The sequence below is a fragment of the Lynx canadensis genome, chromosome C1 (genome assembly GCF_007474595.2).
Source record: "Lynx canadensis isolate LIC74 chromosome C1, mLynCan4.pri.v2, whole genome shotgun sequence".
NCBI classification, from domain to species: domain Eukaryota; kingdom Metazoa; phylum Chordata; class Mammalia; order Carnivora; family Felidae; genus Lynx; species Lynx canadensis.
The window spans coordinates 142,012,068-142,028,334 of NC_044310.1; the positions used below are offsets into that span (position 1 = coordinate 142,012,068).

Sequence of the window (16,267 nt, forward strand, 5' to 3'; positions counted from 1 at the left end):
TCTCCAGGGAGGGTAGCAAAATGGATCCTGTTTCCCAAACATTTAAAAAGGAAGCCCAAAGGAAGTGTAAATATGCATGAGGTATATTTGAAACGGACTAATAATTTGGTTCGGAAAAAAAGGACCTCCGAAGCAGCTAGCCCAGGACTTAAAGGCTGCCCCCAAAGGAGACTGGAGTGTGCACCAGAATGCAAATCAATGCCCTGATGTCTTCATTGGAGAAGGGTTGCTATGGAGTGGGGGGAGGTGTGAGCTGCGCTAACAGCACATTTAGTGATGTAGTTGATTCACATTCTGGCATTGCTCTCAAAAATATTTGAAACATTTATATTCCTAGGAATCGAGGGTAAATTTCAGGGAATTGTGTGAGAAGGAAGAAAACGGCTTCTGGCTCTGCTCAGCGTTTTGCTAGCATGGTCTTCAAGTGTTCAGACCTGGCCGAACAGATATATGGATGAGTGTGAGTGAATGGCTCGTGGAGAAGAAAGGACAGGGTATATTTAGAGAAGAAACCGCATATTACATGGAGTACTAGAATGCAATTTCTGCCCTAGGCTTAAGAAAATTAAGAGATAACAGAGCTGAGATTAAAGATTCTGCCCTGACACAGTAAGTGTACATTAAGGGGCTCGGTCCTCATCACTAAGAACTCAAACAGGGAAGAGATGCAGTAGTGGGAGACCACCATGTTCCCAGGACTCTTCCAGATGCAAAGGAAGCTCTCCCTCCAGAGGCTCCACCTCCCCTCTGCCTCCAGATCAGTCCAGAGGCTTGGGTCCGAAAGCCATGCCCAATCACTAACAGGTCTCCCTCCTTATTGGTCTGTCGGTACTTTACTTATTCTTCTCCTGTTGTTCTGTTTGTTCATTTGATCTGCATGCCCCACCCCACCCCCCCAACCCTTAACTTCCCTTTTTCAGGAAGAGGCTCTGAGTCAGATACTTGGATTCAAGTCCTGGCTCTACTGTTTACTGTGACCTTGGACAAATCACTTAAAATCACTAGAAAATGAGTGGTAAAAGTATCTACATCATCAGGTTGTTGTGAAAATTAATGGAAGGAATCCATGTAGAGCACTTAGAACAACTGTGGCCCACAACACATGGTAACTATTATGATTAGTGGTCTGGCTTAAATATCAGCACTTTACGAAGTTATACAGAAGAGTCTCATGCCTCCAAAGGCTTTCTACGATTCCCAATTCCTTTTGTGCCTGGGTTTAGACTCTATGCCAACCCCCCTAAACCTTATTTCAGTCACCTTAAGCTGTCTTCCTATTAATCTATTAATAATAATAACAATAATACCTATACTTTATTAAACTACTATGTGTCAGGCACTTCATTTAGCTCTTTACATATGTTCTCTAAATTGATTTTATCACCACAATAACCATGTAAGAACATTATTATCCTCATTGTACAGATAAGGAGACAAACTCAGGGAGGTAAACAATTTCTCCAAATCCCAACAGTTTGTAAATGGCAAGCACTGTGATGGATCTAATTCTTTTTGCAAGAATAAAGCCCATCCCATTATTTTATGGCCCCTCCTCGTTGTTTCACATAGATGAATCTGGTCCTCTTACCTTAACTAAGCATTTTCACATGGGGCCCATCTTCTATTTCCATTATTCTTACAAGAGCCACCACCCCCTACGGTGTTAGACATGCCACAGGTACTACATGTTTGTTTAGATGTTCAGAAAGAAAGTGCATCTGTAAACAATTCTTTGGTAACACTTTGATTTACTTACTTGTCCTGCACAAAAGCCATGAACAGATAGGTCTAGGATTAATTTACAAAGCTGATGCCTTAGTTTTGCACAAGTAAGAACTTAAGGAAGTCACCCAGACGACCCCTTGTCTTTACATGAAGGGGCTTCAGGATCCAATCACACATTCCTGCTGAAGGGATCTACCTGTTCTACCTATCACAGTGAAAAAGCAAATCAGGATGGCCCTGAAGTAGTAAGTACTTGGGTAGCAATGACCAACTGCTGCTACCCTAGAGTTCTTTTCAACATCACACAAAAATTAAGGCTATGAGTTAATAGAGTAATTTTATTTATTATTTAATTTTATTTAGGCAGAATGACTTCCATGGACCTTTTCATAATTAACTTGTAAAGAAAGAACTGAGATGATTTGTTTATACTCTCATCTATAGAGAAATAACTGAAGAGTAGGTTTTATAGGAAAATGATTGAAATTTTCATTGCCAAGTACAGGAAAAACTAAAATATCTTTGTTCTGTTTCCAATTTTTATACCTTTCTGTCTCGTTTCCTGTAATCTTTTTGTTTTCATTTGGGTTTACAGATTAACATAAGGTCCATTTATGTAGTGCTCATTCAACTGACCTCATTTGCAGAGTCATAGAAATTTCGGATATGACCATCACAGACATAATGGCTCTGATAATGACAGAGTTGCTAAATGATGATCTGAGCTTGGAAATAAAAGAGAGGAAGTTGCAAGGATCTTATTTTCAAGACAACGTCCCTGAACATGTCCTTGCAAATGAGAACAAGTAAGAAGAAATGAAGAGAATATATGATGTTCAGACAGGATTATTTCTATACAGAATGCCTTTCAGCATTTTCTGTGACAAGTCAGCAGCTCTTTAAATGAGCCCCTCACAATTTCAGAGCTGCACCTGGTTTAATTGATGACTCTCGTCATTTCCTCACTGGTTGGTGCAAACCAGTCCCATTTTCCTATACACTGAGAACATCAATGTCATGGAGGCTTTGAGCTATAGCATTCATTCACTGATTCAATATTAATTTTACTCTTACCCTTGGTGTAGTTGGGGTTGAAGTAAGGGAGGCACAAAAGAATAAAAGGACTTGGTCCTTGCCCTCCAGCACCCTGTATTTGTAGAGATAAGACACAGACGTATGAAATAGTGAACTAGTCAAATGAGGCAACAGGTGGTTAATGCCCAGGTGAACAGGGTAGACACTGCTATGTGAGTTCAGAAGATTTGGAAATGCTGGGAACAGTCTCACACAAGTGAAATAAGAGTTGGACCCTGTACAGTACGAAAGCTGTAAAGGGGGGTGGGCAGAGAAGAGCTCTCCCAAAGGAGGGGATGGTGTCTACAATTCTTGCACTTGAGACTGAGCACTGTCTATGTGAGCAAGTCTGAGAGAATCACACTGACTAGAGCAGGGTTACATGGGAATAGCTGAGATATGGCCATATAGGTCAGTGGAGTGGGATTCTATGATACTTTGAATCATCAATACAGTAAAACCTTGATTTGCGAGCATAATTTGTTTTGGAAACATGCTTGCAATCCAAAGCACTTGTAGGCCAAAGCTAATTTTTCCATAAGAAATAATGGAAACTCAGATGATTCATTCCACAACCCAAAAATACTCATATAAAAATGATTACAATACTGTAATATACTACAAAATAATAAAGAAAATACAAACTATAAAGAAAAATAAATTAACCTGCACTTAACTTTGAAAACCTTTGTGGCTGGTGTGAGAGAGACAAGAGAGAGGAGGGTTGTGGTGTAGAACAACATTCACTATCACTAACGGAATCACTGCTATCTATTGGCTCAGTGGAATCTTTTTCTTTTCAAGCAACTTTAACAAGGAACCTATCCAATGACCTAGAATGAAGCAAAGCATTCCTAAGCTTACTCTTGTATAGAAAAGCAAAGGACTGTCCATAGGTGCTTTGAAGTGACAAAAAATACACTAGTGCCAGTCGTGGGCACCTTCCAACGTTCTGAAAAATCACTGACTTCTGCCAAACACCTCAGCCTGAGACCGAGCAGCAGAGCATGAAAGACGATGACCCATAATCCCGCAGCAAGAGAGAGAGAGAGAAAGAGAGAGAGAACCACTGGCTCAGTTGTGATCATGCGACATTTGCCATCATGTACTAATTGTATTGCAAGACATCACTAGTTTATCAAGTTAAAATTTATTAGAAATGTTTGCTCGTCTTGTGAAACACTTGCAGAACAAGTTGCTCACAATCCAAGGTTTTAGTATATATCTCTAGTATGTCTCAAATTATTAAAAATGGCTTACATTTTAAAGTGACTGGCCAAGAAACTGTTAAGTTCCACATACACACACAAACTTGCTACAAATGTTCATAGCAACATTATTCATAACAGTCCAAAAGTGAAAACAACTCAAATTTCCATCAACAAATAGATAAATAAAATGTGTTATATCCATACAATGGAATATTACATGGCAATAAAAAGAAACGGAATGCTGATACATGCTACAACACGATAAACCTGAAAACATTACGTTAAGCCAAAGAAGCCAGTCACCAAAGGCCACATATTGTGTGACTAATTCCACATGGACAAAATATCCAGAACAGGCCAATCCACAGAAACAGCCCAGGCCTGGGAAAATTGGCAGGAAATGGAGAGTGACTACTAACACGTATGCAATTTCTTTTTGGTGTGATTAAAATGTTCTAAAATTGACTGTGGTGATTGTTGCACAATTCTATGAATATACTAAAACCACTGAACTGCATACTTTGAATGGGTGAATTGTATGGTATATAAATTATATCACAATAAAGCTGTTATTTAAAAGCAAACTGTTAAGAGAAGTGAACTCTAGGGAAAAGGGTGTAAGGAGTGTAGGGTGGGAGGGAGGCTTCGTGTCACCAATTTGTTTACAATCAGCATAACCCCATTGGAAATATCAGAAGAGAAGACTGAGTTTCCCTTATCACACTCTGGCTCTTCTAAAAATAAAGGCCTTTTAGGGGCACCTGGGTGGCTCAGTTGGTTGAGCATCCGACTTTGGCTCAGGTCATGACCTCATGGTTCGTGAGTTTAAGCCCCACATGGGACTGTCAGCACAGACCCTGCTTTGCATCCTCTGTCCCCTACTCTCTCTGCACCTTCCCCACTCAAGCTTGCTCTCTCTCTCTCACTCTTTCTCTCAAAAATAAATAAACATTAAAAAATAAAGGTATTTTAATTTCCTAAATCTGCTAGCCTCCATTTTAAAATTTACTTTGATTTTTCAAGAATAAAATAATAGCGTGGCTGGTATGTGTGTGTATGTATATATATATATATATATATACATACACACACATATGTGTATACATATGTGTGTGTGTGTGTGTGTGTGTGTATATATATATATATATATATATATATATATATATATCTCCATCCATCCCTTGGGAATCCCTGACAAATATATCACATTCAATCATTTCTGACCACTCCCTGGGTTCCTCTTGATTTCTCGAGGAATTAAGGTTATTGAATTTCAATTCCTCCCAGCAACCGTTTATTGAGTGCCTGTCTTGTGGCATGCACGTGAGGTTTGCAAGGCTATGTAAGGGCAGGGAGATGAGTAAGAAAGACATTCCTATTTCAAAGTGCTTGCTACTCCAGAGGGAAATGGGACAAATAAATTGGGACCTGAAAGAAAAGGGAAACTAAGTACCGTGTGCTGTCACCAAAGTGCTGAAGTGTCTACATGAAAATCCTCTCTCGAGGGTATGTCAACAATGCAAGTCCTAAGCCCCATCCCAAACTAATTGAATCAAAGTCTCTGAGAAGAAGGCTCCAGAAACATATATGCTTTTCTAATGTAAACTCCATTCCAGCCCATAGAATCCACACAATTTAAGACATTGAGAATGTTTCCGGCAAATAAGTCCAATGTAAGTAACTACACCAGCATTTCCTCCAGTGAATTCTGCAGCATGCTAATTCTTCAAGTAGTTAATAGGTATTCCTTAGGGGGAAAAATGGGTTCTGAGGACAAAGAAGTTTGAAATATCTTTGGGTTAAACAAAATATATTTTTTTTATTTATTACAGAATGCTAAGAGACTTTAGTGGCCTATTGTATGCTGTGAAACTTTGAGAAAGGGACATAGAATGTGGTTATTACCAAACTTATTTGACTAGGGGATCATTTTTTTTTCCACATACATCAATGGGCACATCACATTAATGGTCAGAGACTCATCTACTAAAATTAAGAGATAGGGGCACCTGGGTGGCTCAGTCAGTTAGGCGTCCGACTTCGGCTCAGGTCATGATCTCATGGTTTGTGGGTTCAAGCCCCTTGACGGGCCCTGTGCTGACAGCTTTGAGCCTGGAGTCTGCTTTGGATTCTGGTTCCCCCTTCTCTCTGCTCCTCCCCCCCTCACACGATGTCTCTCTCTCTCTCTCAAAAATAAACATTAAATTTTTTTTGTAAAAATAAAGAGAGATACTCTGGGAAAATATTATGATCTTCCACTCCTTAATAGAAAAATAAACATATACAACATTATTTTTTTTAAAGATTGTTTTTAAATAGTTTTTTTTTTCCTGGTTACTATCTGAGCAATATCCCAAATGCCCCCCTTTTTTTAATAATCTAGTTGTTACTTAGAATAATACTCATTTACTGTGGAAAAAGATGATTAAAAATCAATTTGAAGGGGCGCCTGGATGGCTCAGTTGGTTAAGTGTCTGACTTCTGCTCAGATCATGATCTCAAGGTTTGTGAGTTCAAGCCCCATATCGGGCTCTGTGCTGACAGCTCAGAGCCTGGAGCCTGCTTCGGATTCTGTGTCTCCCTCTCTCTCTGCCCCTCCCTTGCTCACATGTCTTTCTCTCTCAAAAATAAACATTAAAAAATTTTTTTTAAATCGATTTGAACATTCTTTGCTAAGAATAAGAAGTTCCTCAAGATGGAGAGCACATTTCCTCTATGGTTTCCAGATATGCATATATTAGGATATATAAAGATGGGCACAGGGGCCAGAATGCATAGAGCCAGAACATAATTATTCTACAGCCAGTTCCTGGTCACTGTGGGTCCTGGCTGTCTAGAACAAACCTATTTCATGACCTTGGAATGAAACCAGTAATTTTCTTAGCCAGGAATCGAGACCAACAGCTGAAGGATTGAAAACTTTAGAACCTGGACACTGCTTCTAACCTGAGCTCCCTTGGGTCAGTTCAAAAGGCATCAGAAGAGGGGCACCTGGGTGGCTCAGTCGGGTAAGCCTCTGACTCTTGATTTGAGGTCAGGTCATGGTCTCATGGTTCATGGGCTTGAGATTCTCTTTCTCCTTCTCTCTCTGCCCTTCCTCTGCTCATGCTTTCTGTCAAAATAAATAAACTTAAAAAAAAAGTCATCAGAAGAAATGGCCTAGTTTGCCAATCTCAGTGGCACCATCATCCAACCAGTCAGTCACCCAAGCCAGAAGTTGGGGGGTTCATTCCAGACTCCTTTCCCTTCCTAAGCTAATTAGTCATTAAACCTGCTGCATTTATGACTTAAATATTTCTCAGTTCACCTCCTCCTCTCTATTCCCACTGCTACTGCCCTAGTTGAGGCCTACGCCACCTCACACCTGTACTATTTCGACAGCTTTCTAATTGGACTCCCTGCCTGAATTCTCCCTCCTCAAATCCATCTTCCACTCTGACCAATGCACATCTGATTATACCTTTCCCGTTTAAAAATCTTCCACCAGCTCCTAATTACCTACCGCAAATAATTTCCCCCAAAGTGTTCTGCAAAACACTAACACAATGTGTAATCCACAAAAAAAGAGGGCTCCTTGAAACTGAAAAGTAGGTACAATGAGGGAGAGTACCTTTTAGTGTCTCATCTGTCTCCAGTATAGCAGAAAGGTCTAAAAATGCCTTGGAGACTAAGCACCCAGAAGTAGGTCCAATCCGTAAATAAAGAAATGCTTCCAGAGTCTATCAATGTCCTTGGCTAGGGGATCTTGGAAGTCACGTAACATAAACGCTTATGGGGTAATTGGGCATTTTTTATGCTTCTCAGAAATGGTAATAGATTATAGCCAGAGCCTACTGAATATCCTCAAGTCTTCTCCAGGAAGGCATTCTTTAGCTTTGAAACTATCCATCTTCTGTCAAGTATGCAGAAGTGAAGTTTTATGTTCACAGCATCTCTGCAAGCCCTAAATTAAGAACCGAAAACTCAAATACTCTAAGAATCAGATAGATCACAACTGAGAGGATTCTGGCTGAGTTTCCAGAACAAGGTATCTGATGTGTGCCCTCCCCCTCAACGTCCTCAAGATATCTTCTTACTAAACTAGTCACTGAGTTAGACAAATCTTTAGTATTTGAGTTGGCTGCTGGCTGGCATTTGAAAGCCAGCTTCTCTATGTAAATGCAACACTCAAATGAAAAATCTAACAACTAGTTGCACATCTTACTGCCAGAACATATTTTAGTTAAAAGGGATATGAATCAAAACTTTCACAGAATCTAGGTTATGCATTTCCTTGTCCTTTTTCTACCTTATTTATATTCTTTTCTATTTTTCCTTCTCTTAAAATTCTTTGGATAATTTATACTAAGTTTGGAATGTAGCATGAACAACTTTTTTTAGCTACCTTTCTATCAGTGTATATTTCAAAACCAGGGCAAAACAATACATATTTATCAACATACTATTCAGTCCTAATAAAATCTTGATAGTTATATCTTGTAGAGTTCTTTATATTGTAGCTTTGATCCAAGGCATTTCTCCCTCTCCCTCTCCCTCTCCTTCTCTTTCTCTCTCTCTCTCTCTCACACACACACAACACCATTCAAAATACCACAGCTAATGAAAGCATCTATAACAACAAATGGCAATAGTGTACTTCAATTATAAGACCCACCTCACCCTTCTTGCAAGACTGCACTCTGTGGTAATAATAATTTAAGTATTAGAGCTACAAAAATAATATAAGAAACCAATCTCTAAAAACAACATGTTATTTTAGAAGTATGTACATTCTGAAAATGAAAACATTCAAGCAGTGTTCATATAATATGTACCCTAGCTTGGCTTTAATGTAGCTCCTTACATATATTTAAAGACTTACGCACTACTTCTCTATCGAGTGTGGACACCCATGTACCAAGTGCACACCCTTCCAGGAGTGAACATCTGAACCTTAGGACCTTATTTCAATAAACTTCATCCACAACTCGCTGCAATCTTCATTTTATTCCCTGTCACCAGAATGGACTCTCTGCTGAGGCACTGGCATGGTTCTAGAAGCATAAGGACCAGGTCTCACCGCTGAGAACAGCTTGGCTCTGACCCTGCAGACCATGCTAAAGGCAGGGAGAAAAGCTACTTCCCAGAGTCCCCCTTACCTTAAAAATCATGGTGTTCAGAGAAGTGAGATATCTGCCACACATGGGTGTGTGAGCACTACTATAACGACCTGTCCCAGGGAGGGCATGACACAAAAGGCCAAGATGAACAGCTACCAATGAGAGAGGCTTCTGCTCCAGACACTAGAAGGATATGGTCTTCCTATCTCTCAGCAATGAATCATGTGTCCCATCCTTGGCCAACTGGCCCACTGGTCAAGACTTACTGCTCTTTCTGAACCCAGAACTCCAGCACATAGTCAGAACGTGAATCTACTCCCTTCTACATTTCCCAAGTCCTAACAATTAGAAACAAGAGCCTTTATTATATCCAGCTCCTAGATTCCCACTAGTTAGACTTATTTTCCCAGAAGAGACCCCTAAAATTTCTAATTGAAGTATAACGCACATACAGAAACGTGCATATATTGTATGTGTACAATTCAATGGATTCTCACAAATTTTGCACACTGTATAACCAGCAACCAGTCAACACTGACTTCTTAATAGAGACACCCATGGTCTGCTTACCTTTATTAAAAAGGGAAAGGCCTAACCTCCATCCTAATATTTTCCAAGGATTTCATCTACCTTCAAAAACAAGTTCTGCTTCCAACACTGTAAAGGAAACGCTCCTCTTGACTTTCCTGCCCCCCACTTAGTCCATATATCCTTTAATAAGGAGGCTGTTGTCAAAAGTGCAAAATCTCACAACACTAATCCTTACTCCCACCAATCCTCCCACTGTTTTATGTGGTGGGAATCACAATGTAATGACATTAGGACACATCCTAAGAATTATTCTCATCTGGTCATGATGGTGGAGCACAGTGGGGCCACAAGTTGGTCTGCTACATGCTTTTCTCTCTCTGCTCATTATCAGCAGAAGACCTTTCTGTATTTGAAGGCAATCATGGAAGCCCACATAACTTGGCTTCTCAAACCTTCTCCCCAACACTGACATTTAAACCTTTTATTTTATCCCATTTCTAGACCTTGTTGAAGTACTCCAAATCTTGATAATAATTTTAAAACAGAGTACAGGAACGAAAAACTCAGGTCACCATTGTAGTGGAACTATTGGCACATCAAAGCCAACACATATCTCCAATGGAAAACCACCAACAGCATCTCTTTCAGAGCTTCACTAACATCTTCAGAATTGTGGTTTAGGAATGCCTTCAAACTGCATGATGTCATCTACTGAGACCAATATAGTCAGACAGGGCCCATCAGTGATGTGGATGAAATCAACATCCATTTACCTCTCCAGATCACCTTCCACCCCACCCCCCTCTGCTTTTGCACTGTGTTGCTGACCCATAAGCTCTGCTCTTTGGCTTCTGGTTGTGTTTGGCCAGTCAGAACCTTAGCATTGATTAGAGTGAGGGAAGAGAAAGAGATTCCCTGGCTCCCCCCACCATGTGGGATGGCAGTAGGCTGCCTATATCCCTCCCCAAGGAAGACTGTATCCATATCATGATAGCTTTCTTGGCAGAACTCAGCTCTCCTGGGTTCCTGTAACCATGCCCTTTCCTAATTGTGTCGCACCTAAGGGAGGTAACAGTTCTGCAATTACCAGCCCTGGGAGTACTGTGGTATCCCTTGTGGTTTCCTTATACCCTAACAACACCTCTTCTATTTATTAAACCTCTCAAATTATCCTAATTTGAGGATGCTATTTTTCGTAGGGATTCTGATTGATTCTAAAGGAATCCCATTCATAACTTACAGTTCCTTTGGCCTTTTAAATATATTGATATCCCTTTTTACTTTTTAAAAATATCACTAATAAAAAAAATGCATCACTACTAACTCATGCAAATGTTTCCCTGAATTGAAAGTCCATGAAGAGAATTGACAACGAGAAAAACAAAATAAAAATGGAACTTTGGTACTCTTGGCTAAGGCCAAATGTAGCATCCACGTGCAACTGTCACCAAGACCTGCATACAAATAGTGAGAATTCTAACATTTCCCTAAAACACAAAACCTCTTTCTGACATTCTCTAGCACTGAGCTTTTATGTACGTTTAGGTTTTGTGGATGTGCTGTCATTTCAATCCATCAAACTGGAGACTTTCAACCATACCAGAAAGCAGTATCAAACAAGAAAGCTTGAAAGAAACCGGGACTCTAATCTGGATTCCAAAGGTCTCTCCATTGGGGTCAGAGAGCAATCTGTTCTCTGTTTTGGAGATTCTCCCAACTCCCAACTGCTTTGTAAGCTGTCAAGCAAGCACCATACAAATAATGACTGTACCACCCTTCAGCGGGTTATTACAGTTTTTTTATATTATTAACCCTTGCATTTGGCATCATGAAAAGACCACTGCTCTAGTTAAAGATCTGAGGACAGCTCTAGGTCCAGTTCCACAGTAAATTGTCTGGGTCATTCTGCACAAGATGCCTAACTTCTTTGGGCCTCAGTTTTTTTTCATTTATAAAGTAAAGAGAGATGAGCTTCATAAGTTTTTGTGGGTTTTTAAAACCAAATTATAATAAACAGAGACTAAAAAAATTCTTCTTATGAAACCTGGAGGCCATAGCCTAATGCTGCTTCCCACAACCAAGAAACTTCTTTGGAATCTTTTATTTCATTTTGAGCTAATTCGCTTTAGTCTTAATCGAAAAAGAATGTTTATTTCAATATAAAAATATTTTACAATACACACCAGTACACATATATAAATCTTTAATTTTGCTAAATTTTAATTTTAATTTTGCTAAATTTTAATTTTACACATATATAAATCATTTAACTCAGCAATTCCACTTCCAGAAAGCTATTCTGGAGAAATGCTCCATGTGTACACAAAGATTCATATGTAAGAATTTATCTACAGGATTGAAAAACAGGAAATATTCTAAATCTATCAGTGGGCTAAACTTGCTACAGTAAATCCATACTGTACATCAGCTTATAAGAAAGAATAAATTCATATGGAGAAAATCCATGGTACACTTTTTGGTGAAGAAAAAAAGTCACAGGAAAATATTTATTATGATTGTATTCATACTTTTTAAAATTACAAATGTGATATGTGCATTTATAAGTATGTTTTTCTAAATACCCATGTTTGTCAATGCATAGAAAAGAGTCTAAATGGATACCCACTGAGTTGTTAAAAATGGCTGCCTGTAGAGACATGAACAGGTTGGGAGGTTGTTAAGGAAAACCAATTTTTCATACTATGCAGTTTTGTATTATTTACATATTTCCCCCCCAAAACCTCATTTCACTTAAGATACCAATGATTTAAAAAATCAACATTAGATTACATACCACTAAGAGAAAAAAACCACCAATAGAACAATAGTTTTAAGATGTAGCTCTATTTTAGATGTATCAAAATGTTGGGGGTGGAAGGTGGGGAATGTGTGCCTTAGTATCAATAAAATACAACATATAACTTCAGAAATTGTTACCATATTAAAAAAAAAATAACGTTAGCACTTTAGGAAGACACATCATGTTTCACATACCAACTTGTTGGTTTTCAGTTAACTAATAATTAAACATGACCATCGAATGGTCTTTTCTTTTTAAAATCAAATATCTAGGGGCGACTGGGTGGCTCAGTTGGCTAAGCGTCCCACCTCGGCTCATATCGTAGTCTTTGAGTTTGAGTCCCGCGTCAGGCTCTGTGCTGACAGCTCAGAGCCTGGAACCTGCTTCGGATTCTGTATCTCCCTCTCTCTCTCTGCCCCTCCCCCCCCCTTCCTTGCACTCTCTCTCTCTCTCTCTCTCTCTCTCTCTCTCTCTCCCAAAAATAAACATTAAATTTTAAAAAAAAAAAAAAATCAAATATCTAGCCTAGCCCTTTTTGATCTGTTTGGTTTTATTCCTTACTCTACTTTATTCTACGGGGCAGTATCCTAGCACTTCAAAAAGTGCAACATGATAACTAACACATGTTCTGTGCTTCCCTACCTTATCAACTTTACTCTAATTCCATTTCTATATTCTAAGCATTAACAATATGATCAAATGTAATATGATTTGGATATCTGATACATTAATTCTTAATTCTGTCCCTTGGATCAATAGAGCCATTGAATCAAATAAGTCCAAGACATTAATCTCTGGGACTTCAACTCAAATTAAATGATATTAAGCTATCAACAATGACTCTTTGGAAATGAACTGGAGAACTAATTTGTTGACCAGGTATTTTAGCATGATATTCACCACATTTTTCTACCTTCATGATAAATATTTGCTTCCAACTCTTACTTTATTCAAACAATATTTAAGGGACTATTTAAGAGATTGGGCTGAAGTAAAGACTGTCCTCTTTATCCCTTTGCCTTCCATTTTATCACAGAGAAAAATTAAACAGGTTAGGCATAGTTACTGCTTTTAAAAGAAATGAATGACTTAAAAAAATAATGAATGTCTCCTAGAATTTATTATATTCCTGTGGTTTTCTAATTGATTGATTATCGTTTTTAGTACAACCCAAAGGATAATAATGATGAACTGAAGAAAATTTTGTAAAGCAAGAAAACACCCAAAAATAAACATTCTTGATGATTAGGCAATGTTACAATCATAAAATCATTATTTAAACTTTTTTTTTGGGGGGGGTTAGGGGCAACAGTCTCCTAGTGCATAGCTCAGACAATTTAGCCAAGAAGGAAAGATAGAGATCATTTAAAGCAGAAATACCTCTCCTCAATTATCAATAAGAGTTAGGAGATGCTCAATTCTCAGAAAGCATTCGTCTTTGATTTTTTTTCTTAGAGATGAGACTCAAGTGTCTTTAGCTCAAATCCCTGTGGGCTGGGCATGCACTGTGGGTATTGGCAAGCAGATGAGCAATATGCAAAACACCATTCTGGCTTTAGAATTAAAAATCTTAAATAAAACATCTTTCCTCTTCAAAAATCTAGTCCTCTCAAAGGTGTGCACCAGACACAACTTCCTACTTCAAAGAGTCTGAAAAGGCCAAATGTTCAGACTCTGGGACCAAATATGGAGACCTTACTCAGTATATACAAAACACCACGGTAGTTGATCCTTTCAAAAAGTAAATGGCACATGGTGGCATTTGTATCCAAACTGAATAAATTGCTTATCAGCAAACAGAACAGAATTCTCGATGTGAAGAAACCTTAGAAATCATCTAATAAAGAGTTTTCATTTTATAGGAGGCAAAATTGAGAATTGGAGGGATCAAATGACTTGCCCAAGGTCACTACTAATCAGTGGCAAAGACCAAGAATTCCACTTCCTTGTGCTCCCTCAATTAGACTCTACTGCCCCCCTCTCTGAAACAAAATACAACAAACTAATCAGAAGGCCTGAAGAGATTAGTACATTCTTTCACTTGACAACCACTGTAATATTTTTGGAAAGCACTGTCAAAAACCATGCAAATGCTCTGAAAATAAACCAAAGGATTTGATGGAAATATCAAAACCTGCAGAGAAAGGAACATGCCAAAAGCTTAAGTATATTCATGATGTGAAGAATAATAATAGCAGAAAACACATGTTTTAAGGGCTACACATATTACCTTATTTAATCTTCAAAAACACCCAAGACGTAGGTTTATTATTATTAACACTTTAATAATGTGGAAACCGAGGCACAGAAAGTTTAAGAAATGTACCCAAGGCCACAAATTAGGAAGAGGGGAGCTGAGACGTAATCCCTGGCAATCCTGCACAGAGTCTTCGCTTTTAATCCAAGCATTATTACAATACATTATTAGTTCATGATACAAAGTACAAAGAGTAATTTTTTAAAAGATTGAGAAAAAATTTTAAATACAACCCTTTTACTCACCAAACTTTTCAACAAATCTGCTAATAAAAAAAACACTGAAGGTCAGAATCTTTTATGTTATATGATGCTCAAGCTAAAAAGAGAAGAAAGATTAAGGAGTAGTAGGATTCAAAAGGCAAAATAAGAATTAAATTATTCACAAATTATACAATCAAGCTCCTGAATAATTGACAGCTGCCAATATTTGTGTTAGGATGTATCTCTTACATCAATTCCCCTGAACAAAAAGGCTGAAAGCAAATTCAAAACATCCTGTTTTAAGTTTAAGACGTTTCGCTATTTCTTTTTTTTTAAGGTTTTTTTTTTTTCTAAAGTAATATCTATACCCAATGTGGGGCCCAAACCCACAACCTTGAGATCAAGAGTCACATGCTCCACCAACTGGGCCAGCCCGGCATCCCTCCTGAACAGATGCAAAAGAAACAAAAATAGGACGCAGGAAGTACTGATACTATGGCACCGTTTAAGACAAGAGAAAAATACTTATTACTAAAACTATATATTTATATTAGAAAAGAATACATGAATGCAGAGTGAGCCCAAGCACTTTTCTATTTAGATCTTGCAAACTATCACGTGAGCTATCTGAGCCGCCTTCCTTTTGGTTTACCTGTGAGAACTGCAAGAGTGGCTGCACGGTTTTAACTTAGACTCACACTCCAGAATCTTAAAAGGTTCAAAGTCCAAGCCATAAAAACCTACAACTCCCAACCTGCTTGCCATTATTTTATATGAACTGTAAAATCCCTTGAGTTTACACACCAAGCAGTGGCCTACTGGTGCCTGGTCTCAAGTAAGGTCACATGCCAGTGTCCTTACCAGTCCAGCGGTTTAGAGTTGTTACTGTTTTTCAAGTCAGCGTGGCCCAATGCAAACACGTCAAAGGCAAGTAAATCAGCCTGATTTAGATCAGCTACAAAGTATCTACAGAGCTTTCTTGGCATAATTTTTAACTTAGCCTCATGGATATCTGAGCTCATGACATGATGATCATTGCAAAGGACTGGTGGAGGAGGGAAGAGAGGTAACAAAAAACAGTAACAGTCCAGTTATGTCTTCTTGTCCTCTTCCGGTGGCTCAGTTTACCCAGGTAAGGGATATTAAAGGGAGATGGTGAGCAGAATGATGAGAGAACCACCCACATAGAAATAAGGTCTACACTGAACTCTGATAGAAAAGGAAAGGGTAAAGCAAGGATGCTTGCTCATCTTCACCCTAAAAGTACGTGTTTTCCTAGTAATTGTCGACCTTCCTACAGAATACCTTGTACCATAAAAAAATGTAGTGTTCACTAAGCACATGTGGAGGGAGTCACAGGGCTATAT

General features: G+C 38.6%; 1 protein-coding gene across 1 annotated transcript in view; it reads right to left on the reverse strand.

The window, feature by feature from the left end:
• Window positions 1-16,267, reverse strand: part of CACNB4 (calcium voltage-gated channel auxiliary subunit beta 4) — a 256,351-nt gene that overhangs the window by 123,486 nt on the left and 116,598 nt on the right. The window lies entirely within an intron of this gene.